Raw genomic sequence first — 13,100 nt, forward strand, 5'->3', positions numbered from 1 at the left:
CCAGAATGACATACTTCTTGAAAGCTGCCTAAGCACTGAAGCTGGGCATGATGAGTCCTGTGAGCTCTCAGTCTGACACACTTCACCCCTGCTTGATTACTGTCACAGCATTAGGTGGGTAAAAATTAGCTAAAACTAATAATTCATGTTTCGCAGAGATCTCGATTACACGGTGGGCCATGTATAGGCCTCTCCATTCTGGTAAATCAGGCACAGATTGGTAAAGGCTGACTGCTTATTTTAAAAGACCAAAATGAGAAAGTTTCACAGAAGTTTTTATCGAGAGCTACTGAGCTTATTTTAGGTTGTGACCGGTGGTGCTATACTGCAGTCATTCAACTGCTCGCCACCTCCCAGCGTGACAGTATTTTTGTTTTGTTTGTTCTGGCATAAGCACTAACTAGGGTAATGGAATGACACAGCTTGTGCCAAATGATACAAGGGAGATGAGAGCCTATGTGCACGTTCGCGTGTCCCTGCGCTCGTAGCTGTGTCTGTGACTGTGCCAAGGGGAGGCACTGTAGCTGTATGTACTGCTGCGAGGTGCGTTCAGCACTTGAGCTGGATAATGTGACCTGGGAGGTGTACCATGCAAAATAATGAATGCATACACTCGCAGTGGGATCCTGTTGATCCCTGAAATGGAAAAGCTCGTAGAAACACACATTATGCTTTAAACTGATACGGTATTTCCTCAGTCGTTACCATCTTGCACACGGGTTGATGCAAGTACATAGTTCCACATTCAAGGATATCAGCTATACTGTTCAGGGAGTATTTCCCTAATTCTGAACAGAGGAATAATAAAGTGGCGTTACACAATTATATTTCCTGAGGCAGACATTCTGGAGTAGGCAGCTGAGTTAATATGGAATTTGGTGAAGATCAGAATTAAGCACGGTTTGTAAAGGAAATTGCTACTTTCTTTTTTCCATCACGAGACAGCAGGCAGAGAGAGATTTCCTTGCTAAGATGAATGTTATGTGAAGGGTGAGCGGTGTCTGACAGTGATGTTGAGATGGATTCTACATTATGGGGGTAGCTGGGTAATGCACTTCTATGTTGTGCTGTACGAAATGCTTCAAATTACATTAGTGGTTACAAGCTAACCTTTGGAAAAGTAAATATTTCTGTCTGGCTTTGTACATAAGTATCCATATTTAAAGCAAAATTGGAAAATGTGTGTCTTTTTCTAGTTGATTTTGAGCATGATGCCATAAACACTACTGTTAGTTACAGTAATTTTGCACTCCAGTAACTTTCTGGGTTATAACATCTCATTCTCTGTAAAAGCATTGTGGATTTTTTTCCTTATGAAGCCAGACCTGAAAGAAAAGAATTGTGATGGTGACACCCCAATCGATAATCTGGATGCAAAGAATTTCATCCTTTTGAATCTGCAGCTTATCCCAATGCGACTACTTGTCACAAGTAGCTTGGCACAGCTGGGTCACAAGTATCATGAAGACTGTTTCTGAGCGGCTGGAAGCAAACCTCAGTTCTAACTGTACTTCTTCAGGTCATGGGTTCCCACATGGAACTTCAGGATTGAAGTTGAGGGCATCTAGCCTTCTGTTAGAGATAGGAGATGCCATCAAATCATGCCTGAAATTGCTGTTTCAGGCATGCTTATCGATCCTGCTTGTGGCGTGACCCTCCCCAGTCCCTGCTTTCTATCAGGAATCTCAGATGCCTAGTTCCAAGAAAGAAAAGAGTTGTTGTAGGATTTGTTAACCTCGCCTTTACGCAGGACAACCAATTTTTTTACTTCTTGTTTTTGTTTGACTAGTGGCTCTAGCCAGGAACTGGGAAAGTGAGTATTAGTTCCCTCTTGGGAATAAATTTTAATGAGATTTCCAGACACGCAGATTCAGAGAGGTTTGATAAGCATTGAGGCTTGAACACTGAGCCTCCTTGGAGTTGCCCATTTCAATTAAAAAACTCCAGGTGGGAAGTACTCATTGACTTACTCTACAGCTAACACTGTTCCCCATTGAAAAAGCTTGTGTAACAGGTAACTGCTGGCATAGACCCAACCAGCTCTCCGTCCTGGTGGCTGGAGGGTTGTCAGGAGTTGCCCAGATGTCGTTACCAAAGTAGAGATGGCCAGTGCTAATGTTGCGACCAGCCCGATGGGCCAGCTGTGGTATGTGGTATCAGCGGGGCTGGTGATGATGCCCCAGCACAGCAGAGAGGCAAACTTGCTTTCTGTTCCAGGCTGCATTTTTAACACTTGTTCAACAGGTTGCGTTTATGAGACATTTGTGTATGTTCTTCTCCTGACTGAGGATATTTTATTGAGAAATTGCTAGCAAAATGAAAATAGAGATTAAAACGACTTTGTTTGGAATCAGCCTTCTAATTCAGTAACCCTCAATGTTATTCCTTTCCTCTGAATATTCACCTACTCCGTAGTGCATTTGAAGAGTCTTCTATTTTTGTTCCTGAATTAGGAGCCCTTTGAATTTTTAAAAAAATTGTTGCTTAGCAATTTTAGATAACTGGCTAGACATTCATGTTCAAACTAAGTTGAATCTTCCCTTGCAGTTTTCTTAGAGCAATAACTTTGAATTAAAATGATGACTTAAAAATGAAGGCTAGTTTATGTCTCAAGTGATCCCTGCTCTTGGGAGTTAAGAGCCTGGGGAAGATGATTCCCACCCCATCCACATCCCCCCTGCTTTAGCAGAAATTTAGGATTCCCTTATTTTTTATGTATTCCTCTCTCTTGAATTAATTTCTTACTTTAGTTTATTAGAGGAGCTGACTACTCAGGCAAAAAGCATTTGCGCTGGACATTTCCTGAGTTGCGACGCTGTGAACAATGGGTTTCCTGACCTATTGCACTAAGTCCTGAGCAGGTGAAGGGAAAACTCTCTGTTTCATAGACATGTGCAAGCAAACTGGCACTGAGAGAAAAATTCCTTCTTCATCTAAGAAAGGAAACTAGTACCGTCCCTATTCCTGCCCCCTGCCCCTAAATAGGTCAGAACAATCCTACTGCAGCTGATGAGGTGGGATGTGTTGCACATGCATTTTCCAGTGGTTTCATTGAGCTTCTCTTGCAAGCTCTTTGGTGGTATTTCCTTCTGCTCTCCCACGCCAAGGAGGAGAGAAGCTGGAATGAAGCTGTGACCACTGCATGCAGGAAACTAGCCCTCGTATGTTGACGTTGCAAGTAGGGAGTTCAACCATCTTTGGGTTCCTAGCAAGGGCAGGTTTGTTTGGCTTCTCTATTGTCTTACTTACATTTGGTGCACCAATGGAGAGCATGGGGTTGGGAGAGAAGTTTTGGGAGGACATTTTTTTTTTCCTTTCCTTTTTTTCCCTGAGTCTAAGCATTGCTTGCATAATTAATACTTATTTATGCTACTATTGAGTTGCTTGATTTGTGGCCCAATCATAAATGGTCTGGAAGCTGCCTGTGAGATGGACATTTTGTTCAGAGATTTTTTGTTGACAGATACGCATCCTGCCAATTTTTGTTTTGCATGACGGTCAACTATCCATTCACAGATGGTCTGAAAAATGATACATTTGGCTCATTGCAATTACCACCTCCTTTCCATTTAAACTTTACTCCCATGGTCATAAAAAAAGCTAGATAATTTTGCAAACTACTTCCTTTAGCTTACGTAAAAAGCCCAGACCAACTAAAGGAAAAAACTCGAAAAGCATTTTTTGTTGTTTTCTGTTTCTAGCTGTACTTTGCCATAGACTTTATTTTAACCTTTCCTTTGTGGCAGGGGACACTAAACATTTTAAAGGTCTGAAAGCTTACTTTGAACAGTTCTTAAAATGATTGCAAGAGTTATGCAAAAAGTAATCTGCTATACTCTTCGTATTGCTGATAGAGCAGGTTGAGAGTATAAGCCACCTGTAATTAAAGAAATCGCGGGTTAGGGATCACTTGAAATGCAAAAATACATCAGCAGGTAAAAATTGCTTTTGTGTTCCCTGAAGGCTAAGAGACAGCAGGAACATGGTCAAATGCACTTGGCTGATGTTCAAATTCAAACAAATATCAGCTGCAGTGTTTCCATTCTTGTCATTATTCATAGAAGATAATGCAAATACTGCAGTAAAAAAAATGTGTCCAAGGTATACTAGAACAGTCACAATATAATTGTTAAGATAGGCTATTCTAAAGGCTTTCCTTCTTTGTCAATTGTTGCCTGTAGTTCTTTGATATAAATAAGTCACAGGAAAAAATTCTGCTGTCGCATTCCACATTTGTCATGTTATTCTGCAATCTGTAAACACAACTGGCAACAGCAGCCTTTTAAATTCAGGATCTGTTCTTTTCTTGGGATGTATCTATAAATAAAGGAACATGATTTGGATGTTTTCGCCTAAGACTTCACTAGAAAAACTAGGACTAGGGGTTTACACATGCATGCACACACATACGTGTCTTGTATGCAAAGAAATATGATTTTGAAGATGTGTGCAGGTACACCAAAATTTAACATTAGGTTTTGGTGATGACATTAACTTCTTGTTGGCTCTCTTTGTTGTGGATGAAAAAGGAAAAGAACAGGATACTGTCCAGCGGTATGGAGTTACTGCTACTTAGATTTGTGAAAAATATATCCTACAAAGTGCAGTAGTCTAAAGCTCCAGATACTCGTCCCTGGTGTTGTTACAACATACATAAATGCTAATGCATGCACATGTTGGTTTTTTCTGTCTTTAGTAGAGAATTGAGCAGTGCTGTTTTCTCTGAGCCCATGTATTTATCACAATATGCCAAAAATAAAAATGCAGTGTTGTATTGCTGCTGAATTTTTAGTTTAAAAAAAAAAAAAAAAAAAAAGCAGACTCTTTGGTGTTTTTTACTTGTAAGATGAGTTACAGAATTTTTATAACAATTTGTGTGACTTGTAACTGCAAGTGTGTTTTCAGTTTTTAGCAATTTTTAAAGAATTTCTTCCAAGTGTGAGACTGATGTGGTCTCCTGAGACAATATCTCGCTTAAAAAAATAGAGAATTCGTGAGTGTGTACCAGTTATAGCTATAGCAGTAACCCTGTTTTTAAGGATTTTAAAGAACAAATTTTCAAACTTGAACAGTTCTTTGAGTTTAAAGAGATATTTTCAGTCTTTGTGGTACTCATATTTTAACCATATCATCTCATAGATAACTAATTCTCAGAGCAACCTTAATGTTATTATTAGGAGTTAGAATAGTATCTTCATCTTAAGCATATTCTTTAGCCAATTGCCTTTTTTTCCCATCCATTCAACTAAAATTATTTTGCTGGGCTGTACATTTTTAGACTTTTGGATTTAGTTCAGCTTTACAGCATAATCATGACATAACTGCTTTATCTCAATGTTGTTGTGTTCTTTAAATTTCTCTGATTAGAAAAAGCCTTTCTAAAGCAAGAGTCATTTAAAAATAGTTTACCAACCTTTCCCTTAAATATTTTGCAGAAATTAAACAGTCACTGTAGCTCTATCTGTGTTACACTATTGTACATCAGCTGGTGCATGTGAATCCATGGGATTTACCTTACTAAGACTATAATCCCTTGACTTGATTTGATAGTTAGATTGTGTTTGTGGTGGAGGCTTTAGGTAGAAGAATCAAATACCTCCTTGGAATTATTTCTGACGTGCGTGGTTACAACAGGGATTTTCAGTGGCATATTTCTTAGAATAAAATAATTTCATATGTCGCAGGGACCAGTGAAAGTGAAATTAAAAGCCTGAAATGCATTGGACATTGGATTTCTTCTGCTTTTTAATAGTCACTTCTTCTGATGCTATATAGCTTTATAACACCTTATGAAACAAACTCAAACCTTGGCATGGTCGATGGTTACATATACTTCTTTCTTAATCTGAGGTAGTCCAAAGATCATGGCTAGACTTGATAGCTTCTACTTTCAAGCCTCAAACTGCTCATACAACCTGCTCCATTGTAAATCTGAATGTGCACACTTGACAATTACAAAAAAAAAAAAGGAAGAACTGTGTTACTGACCAAAAATGCTGTTTTGTATGCAGTGAGTGGGAGTTCATCATCTTTATGCTTTTTTTTTCATCTCATTTAACACGGTCTTCTTTTCTAGCTCTGCTGGAACTTCTCCAGTTCGTCAGTTGGCTAGTGTATGGCAACCTGATATCATAATCAAAGAAATGAAAAGGAGAGCAGAATCACTGGCAGTTTTGATTTCTTATCAATATTAGGCCACTTGCTCTTTTGACGCGTTCCTGTGAAAATGTGTGAAACCCAATGACTTGCTAGGGAACACATGACCAATTAAGATGGGTATCTTTAAACAGTCATCCAAACTTTTGTAGGTATGTCAAGGAAGACTTTCCATGATTAGTTTTTTTGTGCTGCATATATATTAGCGAGGCTTTTATTTTGTGCTGCATATATTGAAGAGGCTTTTTCAGTTTTAATCTGTGGATGAAAACTGCTCTGCGCGAAGCCTAGGGTTTGTATTTATTCTTTATCCAGGTCAGAAAGTAATGTTGGTGTTTGCCAAGCCTAAGCTTTCGGGATTTGAGCCAGGCTGGATCATGAAACTGGCCTACAACCCATAAGCATTTTTATCAGAAGAAAGGAAAAAACCCCAGAAAACATTTGACACTTTTTTTGATTATTTGTTGTCTGTCTTATAAACTGTGAATGTTCCCCTTCCACCTCCTTGGGACTTTGTGGGGTTTGCTGTGACCTCCTCAAAGGCTGGAGTGCAATTTTCTCTTATGTTAGATCCTAATGCAGCTTCAGTGCATGATTCCAGAGTATTTTAGTGAAATTGGCACATAAAATCTTCTGAAATAAATCTTTTTGCTAAGGAAGACACCAGAAACTTGTTGAAGTCACTCTTCATAACCTCGAACAACTTACTCCTAAGTCTTGTGAACAGAAAATACTTTTTGTGTAGATAAACATTTAAAAATAGATGTTTCATCAAGATAAACATTTAAAAATAGATGTTTCATCAAACCTTTTGACAAATTAATTACTGTGGACAGGAATTGTGTGCTGCTGTATTAATATAGGAAAACAAAATGCAGAGAATACTGTAACTAGACTGAGGGGTTTTGACATCTTAAGTGAAATAGAAAAGCAAATGTGGATAATTTAATTTCTTCGACATACACAGTGCAGAATTTAACATAATACAAATCTACCTCTTGTGGGAGGTGGATTTTAAAGAGGAAATAATGTAAATTGCTGATAGAGTCAGGTTTGTTCAGTAGAACAAGAAAAAGTGCGACAGGATTTTGCTCTATGGATTTCTTAGTAGCTTCTGAGGAGAGGGTCTGTCTCACACTGACATGTGATGAGACCTTTGGATCTGGTCCTGGGTGCAGCAGTTCCAAAGGTGGAAACGCTGATGCATCCTTACCTGCAGGCATTGATTGCCTGTGGTTTTTTGCTTTATGAATAGGATAGATAATGACAGCTACCAGTGAAAAATGCTTTAGGCTATCACCGAAGAAGAGGTATCTATGTACAAGGTATTGTCATAATTTGTCTGCAGATGTTGAGATTTATGTCTATTCGGTACCTTTTTTCTAAATCTTTGGTGATGGTGGAAGCTATAAGAATATTAATTTTCATTATAATGCACACAAGAAAAATGTCTCAAGGTGAAACTGGATTTTGCATAACATAATCTGAAGCCAAGTACATGAACAGTGATGAAATTATATTGAAAGAAGTAATTCACTGAAACTAGCAAAGCTGGCAGGTTAACATTGTGTTTGACAGACTGTGGTAGAAGTTCTGCATCACCGGTATGTGAAGAAACTATTTGTGGAAGCAGTATGTACTAACCTCAACAGATACTGGGGAAAAACATTACTTAAAAGCAGCACCTACTAAAGCAGCTGCCCACTAAGATGATTAATGATTGGAAATACTGCTGATATTTCTAGTGTAGAAGGATTATTTCCTTCAGGAGAGAAGCAGATATTCACCATGGAGTATTTCAGGTTATTTCACCATGGGGTCGGGATGTGGGCAGTTCCAACCAGAATCCTGATTAAAATACTGCAAAGGTTGGCATCCTAGTAGATGGGACCCTTCACCTCTCTCCTTCCCTGGAACCATAGCAAAGATGAATTTAGGAGAAACCATGCCTACTTTCCTGCTGATTTAGGCGTAATTTGTGCAGTTAGCCCCCAAACTGCTCGGTGCCAAGGGTAACACGTGATGGGAAGGACCGTTCAAAACTGCCCCTTTTAAAGATTCGTTCCGCATTTGCTTCTGGATACATTTCATCTGAGGCCTGGGCCAGGGGCTGGGCCAGGGGCTGGGGCACCGGGCCTGGGGGGGCGGCTGGGGGGGCAGCCTGGACAGGAGGGGGCTCAGGGGGGGACCTGGTCGCTCCCTACAGCTGCCTGGCAGGGGCTGCGGGCAGCGGGGGTCGGGCTCTGCTCCCAGAGAACAAGGGACAGGCCAGAGGAAACGGCCCCGAGCTGCACGGGGGGGTTAGCACGGGTAGGGGGGGAAAACGTCTTCACTGGAAGGGTGACCAAGTGCTGGAACAGGCTGCCCGGGGAGGTGGTGGAATCCCCATCCCTGGGGGTGTTTAAAGCCGTATAGATATGCTTAGGGACATGGTTTAGCGGTGAACTCGGCAGTGCTAGGTTTTACGGTAGGGCTGGAAGAGCTTGAAGGCCTTTTCCAACATAAATGATTCTATGATTCAATGATTTTATTTTGTTGATCTTTCAACTCACCTAGATTTATGGACTACATTGGTAAGAGCGCCACCAAGTACAAGTCATGGACATGAATGATATTAAACTACGGACTGTATAATCAGAGTTAAAAACTGTTCCTAGCTCCAAAACATGTAGGAAACGTATATGGGGAATAATAGAGCAGATGCAACAATGCTAAAAAGTTCATGGAAACTGTTCAGTAGGACACTTTCTGAGATACGCCTTAAAGGTGTGATGAAACCCTTGTTCCTTGCAGATCAACATCTGCTGTCCGTGGGTCAGCACCTTTTGTTTTAGCCACCTACTAGCGTTAAACAATGGCAAAATTTCATATTGCATACTTTGGATAGTCAGTTGGTGCAGGCCCAGTTTCATCTTTACATATGGGCAGGTGGAGCAGGTGATGTGTGGCCCAGAAAGTTCCTGGCTGTCTCCTGGTTCTTTGCTGTAGGCAAGATAGCTTGGAGTTCATGCCTGGCTAGCACCACTGCCAGCTGTTTCAAAAGGAGACAGGACTGGAGGATTTGGGCTGCCTTTTGCGGCATAGACAGCAGCAGACGCATGGGTTATCCGTAAGTGGTGACATGAACATGCAGAACCAGATAAGGTTGTATACTGGGCAACTGGAAATAGGCATAAACAAGTGGGCTTTGCATGTGGAATAGTGCAGTTGTGGTGGTGGCTTAGGGTTTTGTTTGGAGTTATGTTAGGAGAGGATGTGGTGGGCAGAAAGAGAGAGGGGGAAGTGCAGAGCAGCAATAGAGCTGATGTGTTAGAAGGAGTTTGAACTGTGAGAAGTGCAGAAAACACCAATGGCACCACCAAAGTTCACCGATGCTTGGATAGCTTCTGAGTGGCTTCATCAGATCTTAGTCTATGATCATCTCCCCTTTGCAGTTTCTGTCCCAAAGTCCATGTGGCTTTGAAGGTTACAAGGAGCAAAAACAACGCGAGCCAAGGACTTGATTCTCCAAGTTCCTTCTTCTGTATTAATGCAACTGTGCAAATAAGTTTGTATTGGGCTTTTTAAAATGTTTTGTTTAGAACTTTTCTATTAAAGTTAGAAGACCAAAAAGTAACAATACTTACTGATCGCACTTGTTTGCAGCTGACATTTTTTCCTTTTTATTGAGTTTTGTAAGATCCTGAAATTAATACCACTGTTCTGTGCAGTTTGAGTGTACTTGAGTACATTTGATCTTAGTTGTTTTCACCTTTGTGTTACTGAAAAGATCTATTCAGTGACTATAACAACTACTGAGATTTCTTTTGCTTTCACCTTCAGTATTCACTAACTTTTCTTTAGGTTAATAATATGACATAATTACCTTAGTACCAGGAATGATACAATCCAGTGCTTTAAATGGTTGGGGGTTTGGCTGTTGCTATGCTGACTGGAAGGGAGCTGACAGATGAATTTTGAATAGATTTGCTGGTTATCTATGTAGGTATAACTTTACCTTTATATAGTTTTCTGATACGCAGTGAATACATCAAAAAATGGTTGTCATTGTCTATAATTTTAATGAAAAAAATGTGTCTAAATCCACTCAAGCTTATCTAGTGAATAGTAGCAGTTTTTAAATAACTTCTAATTTTGTGACTAATTAATTAATTTGTGCCCAACGGGCATTTTAATGATGTGTGGTTGGTAACGCTTTCTACTGCATGCTGACACTCCATGTGCCCGCTTCGGTCACAAGTCAGTTCAGGATTGAACCGCCAATAGCCAGCGGTGTCCTGAACACCACCATTCACCAGGTTCACAATTTGCAATGGCTCCTGGTGGTAGGCCTAGAGAAGAGGGTCATATGCTTTGCTTCTGCAGATGTCTCAACACCGGTCAGTGATGACTTGCACACCTCTGCCTTCAAGAAGGGCAGTTCTTCATCTTCATTTCTGTTGTAGTGCAAGTTTCCAGCACTGCCCATAACACTGTCACCACTTTTTGAAGTGAGAGTATAGTAATTCCCTTTGTCCTGAACTGCTCCCTCTTCCTTCCATCCCTATGCAGAAGGATTTGCTGGAGAGTAGCATGGTAGATCGTAGTCGAGGAACTGAGGCAGAGGCTTCTTTTTCTGAATACTGCAAGTCCTAGTAGCTTTGGCCTGTTCAAGCCTCAGTTGCCTCGGGAAGGTCCAAGGACTCCATGTGTTATTCTCCAGCGTAACTGGCTCTGGCTTAGGGCCTAATTCTGCTGACCTGTTGCCAGAGCTACTGAATCTGATCCTGTCTGGAGTCTCCTGTAGCTCAAAATAAGTGCTGAGGGAAAGCCTTGAGGTAGAGCCAGACATCCAAATGGAAGGACGCTAAGCCAGTATATAGAGAATCGTGGGTATTCCACTCCATTCCATTGCCACAAGAAAACAACATAAACATGAGCTTCTTCTAAATCAATCTGCAGATTTAAGTCTTGGACAGTGAATGTTGCTTGAGGAATTTTAGATTCTTTTTTGTTTCTGTAAAGAACAATAAATTATAAATGTTCTGTGAAGAAAGAAGGAAATACATCCTGGCTTTCTGAGCTGTTTGGTATTTCAGAATGAGGTCACAATGGAGTTAATTGATTCCCAGTTTTATTTTTAAAAACTTGTATTTTGATGGTTTAGTTATTTATTTGAAGTCCTCTACCTGAAGATGTACAATGAATCACCCACTTGGAATAAAATTCACATGTGCGTTTACGTTCAGCTAAATTATTTTCTTAAAAACTGGAGATCTCTGTTTTAGGCTCAAGGCATCAACATTAGGTACTGACGGTGTGGATCTGAGTGAACATGCTGCTTATTCTCCTCAACAAGCTAATTACTACTTAAAAATTTATGAAATTCTGAGGACCACAGAAGTTTGTGGAGTGATCTCTGGAGCTTTTCCTTTTTCCTGTCTTGCTTTTTTTATTCTTTTTGCAGCTAACTTAAAACTGTCTCTGTAGGCTTCTTTCTGTTTTCCTTCCACCTTACTGAGACATCTTTCGCTTAATGTTACTTCGATAAAGACTCCACTGTGTTAATATATAATTTTCATTGTGACTTTCATTGCTGCAATTAAGTGGCTAACTGAATGGTTTATAATGTGTATGCCTAATGGCTTCTGCAAGAGGTTAACTGTGAAAGGCATAGAAAATTAACACACAAAATGTTGCCGATGTTACCTTTTACTGAGTAAAGCCTCAGAGATTTTGTTTACTTTGCTGCTTATGGGCAGCGAAACTCCTGAAGATGTTGTAATATGAAACTTCCTTTGCCATTGAATCCTAGATGTCAGCTGCAGTGTAATATGCCATGCTTCAAAAAACTTCCATGAAATGTAAGCATAGAAAATACATTTGGGTTTTGGGGTCTAACCTGCTGTAGAACATGTAAGACTGCGGTTAAAATTTTCTGTTCCTTCTTATCCTTCCAAAAATATAGAGCAGCAATTTGGATTTTTTTTATTGTCTTTCATAAAAATACAGCAAAACTAATACTATCCTGCAAGAATACCTCTAATGGGTTTGTCACAGAATAAAGAGAAGTTTAATCTGCCTTTGCTATTTACAGTAATTCACAGGCTTTAACAAAGCTTTTATGCCAAAAAATAGTAAAGTACTGCTCATATGGAAGGGTGCTTCCAGCTGTCCCCTGGACTCTGCACCAAGTGAAATGGAAAGCAAAAGCAGCACAATGTAAGATCAAATCTAACAGAAGCTTAGAAAAATGTAAAGTTCTCAAGTCTGTCTTCAGTTACCAATTTTTTTAAAAAGTCAGTGTTTTAATGCAATACTTTTGTTATTATTAAAATAATGTAGTCAGTTTATCATACATATTGTATTTATGACAGAGCTACAGCAGAACGAGAAGAGAAAGAAGCAATAACGTGAGTGTAGGAAGAAAATTTCTTGTTTGTTTTTAAAACTATTGATTTGTAAGTAAATACTGCTGACTAAAAAAAAAAGTTGTCTTTACAAGATGTGTGGGAAAATGCTGCGTTCGCATAGCTTTGTTTTCAGACAGCTGGGGTTGTAAATGTGTTTGCTGTATACCTTCCCGCCTTCTTGTCACCCCCGTGGTAAAAAAACCAAATAGCTTATTTGAACAATCTCTGTTGACTAGTCGAGCCTGTAAAATACTGCTCTTAAGAAGGAACCTTTCTTGTGTCAGCCTTCTCTGTGTTTAAACTAGTATCCTCCTCTATTTCTTTACCACTTCTGAAATCTACCACTCTCCTCTTTCTATGTCATACTCACATTCCTTCTGTAATCTGCTTGATTACAGGCCCTGTACATTTTTGGTCTGGTCCTGTTATTTTTTTCCATACAGAAGGGAGACCTTGATGTTAATGAGACAGGCAAAGATTCTTCATCTTTCTGAAACTGAGTGCTGACCCAAGGAGGTGTCTGTATTAGTTATGATGGGCAAGATTGTATTC

General features: G+C 39.8%; 1 protein-coding gene across 2 annotated transcripts in view; it reads left to right on the plus strand.

Moving 5' to 3' along the window:
* Positions 1 to 13,100, plus strand: part of RASGRF2 (Ras protein specific guanine nucleotide releasing factor 2) — a 131,823-nt gene that overhangs the window by 85,514 nt on the left and 33,209 nt on the right. The window lies entirely within an intron of this gene.

This window comes from Falco naumanni, chromosome Z (genome assembly GCF_017639655.2).
Source record: "Falco naumanni isolate bFalNau1 chromosome Z, bFalNau1.pat, whole genome shotgun sequence".
In the NCBI taxonomy this organism is placed as follows: domain Eukaryota; kingdom Metazoa; phylum Chordata; class Aves; order Falconiformes; family Falconidae; genus Falco; species Falco naumanni.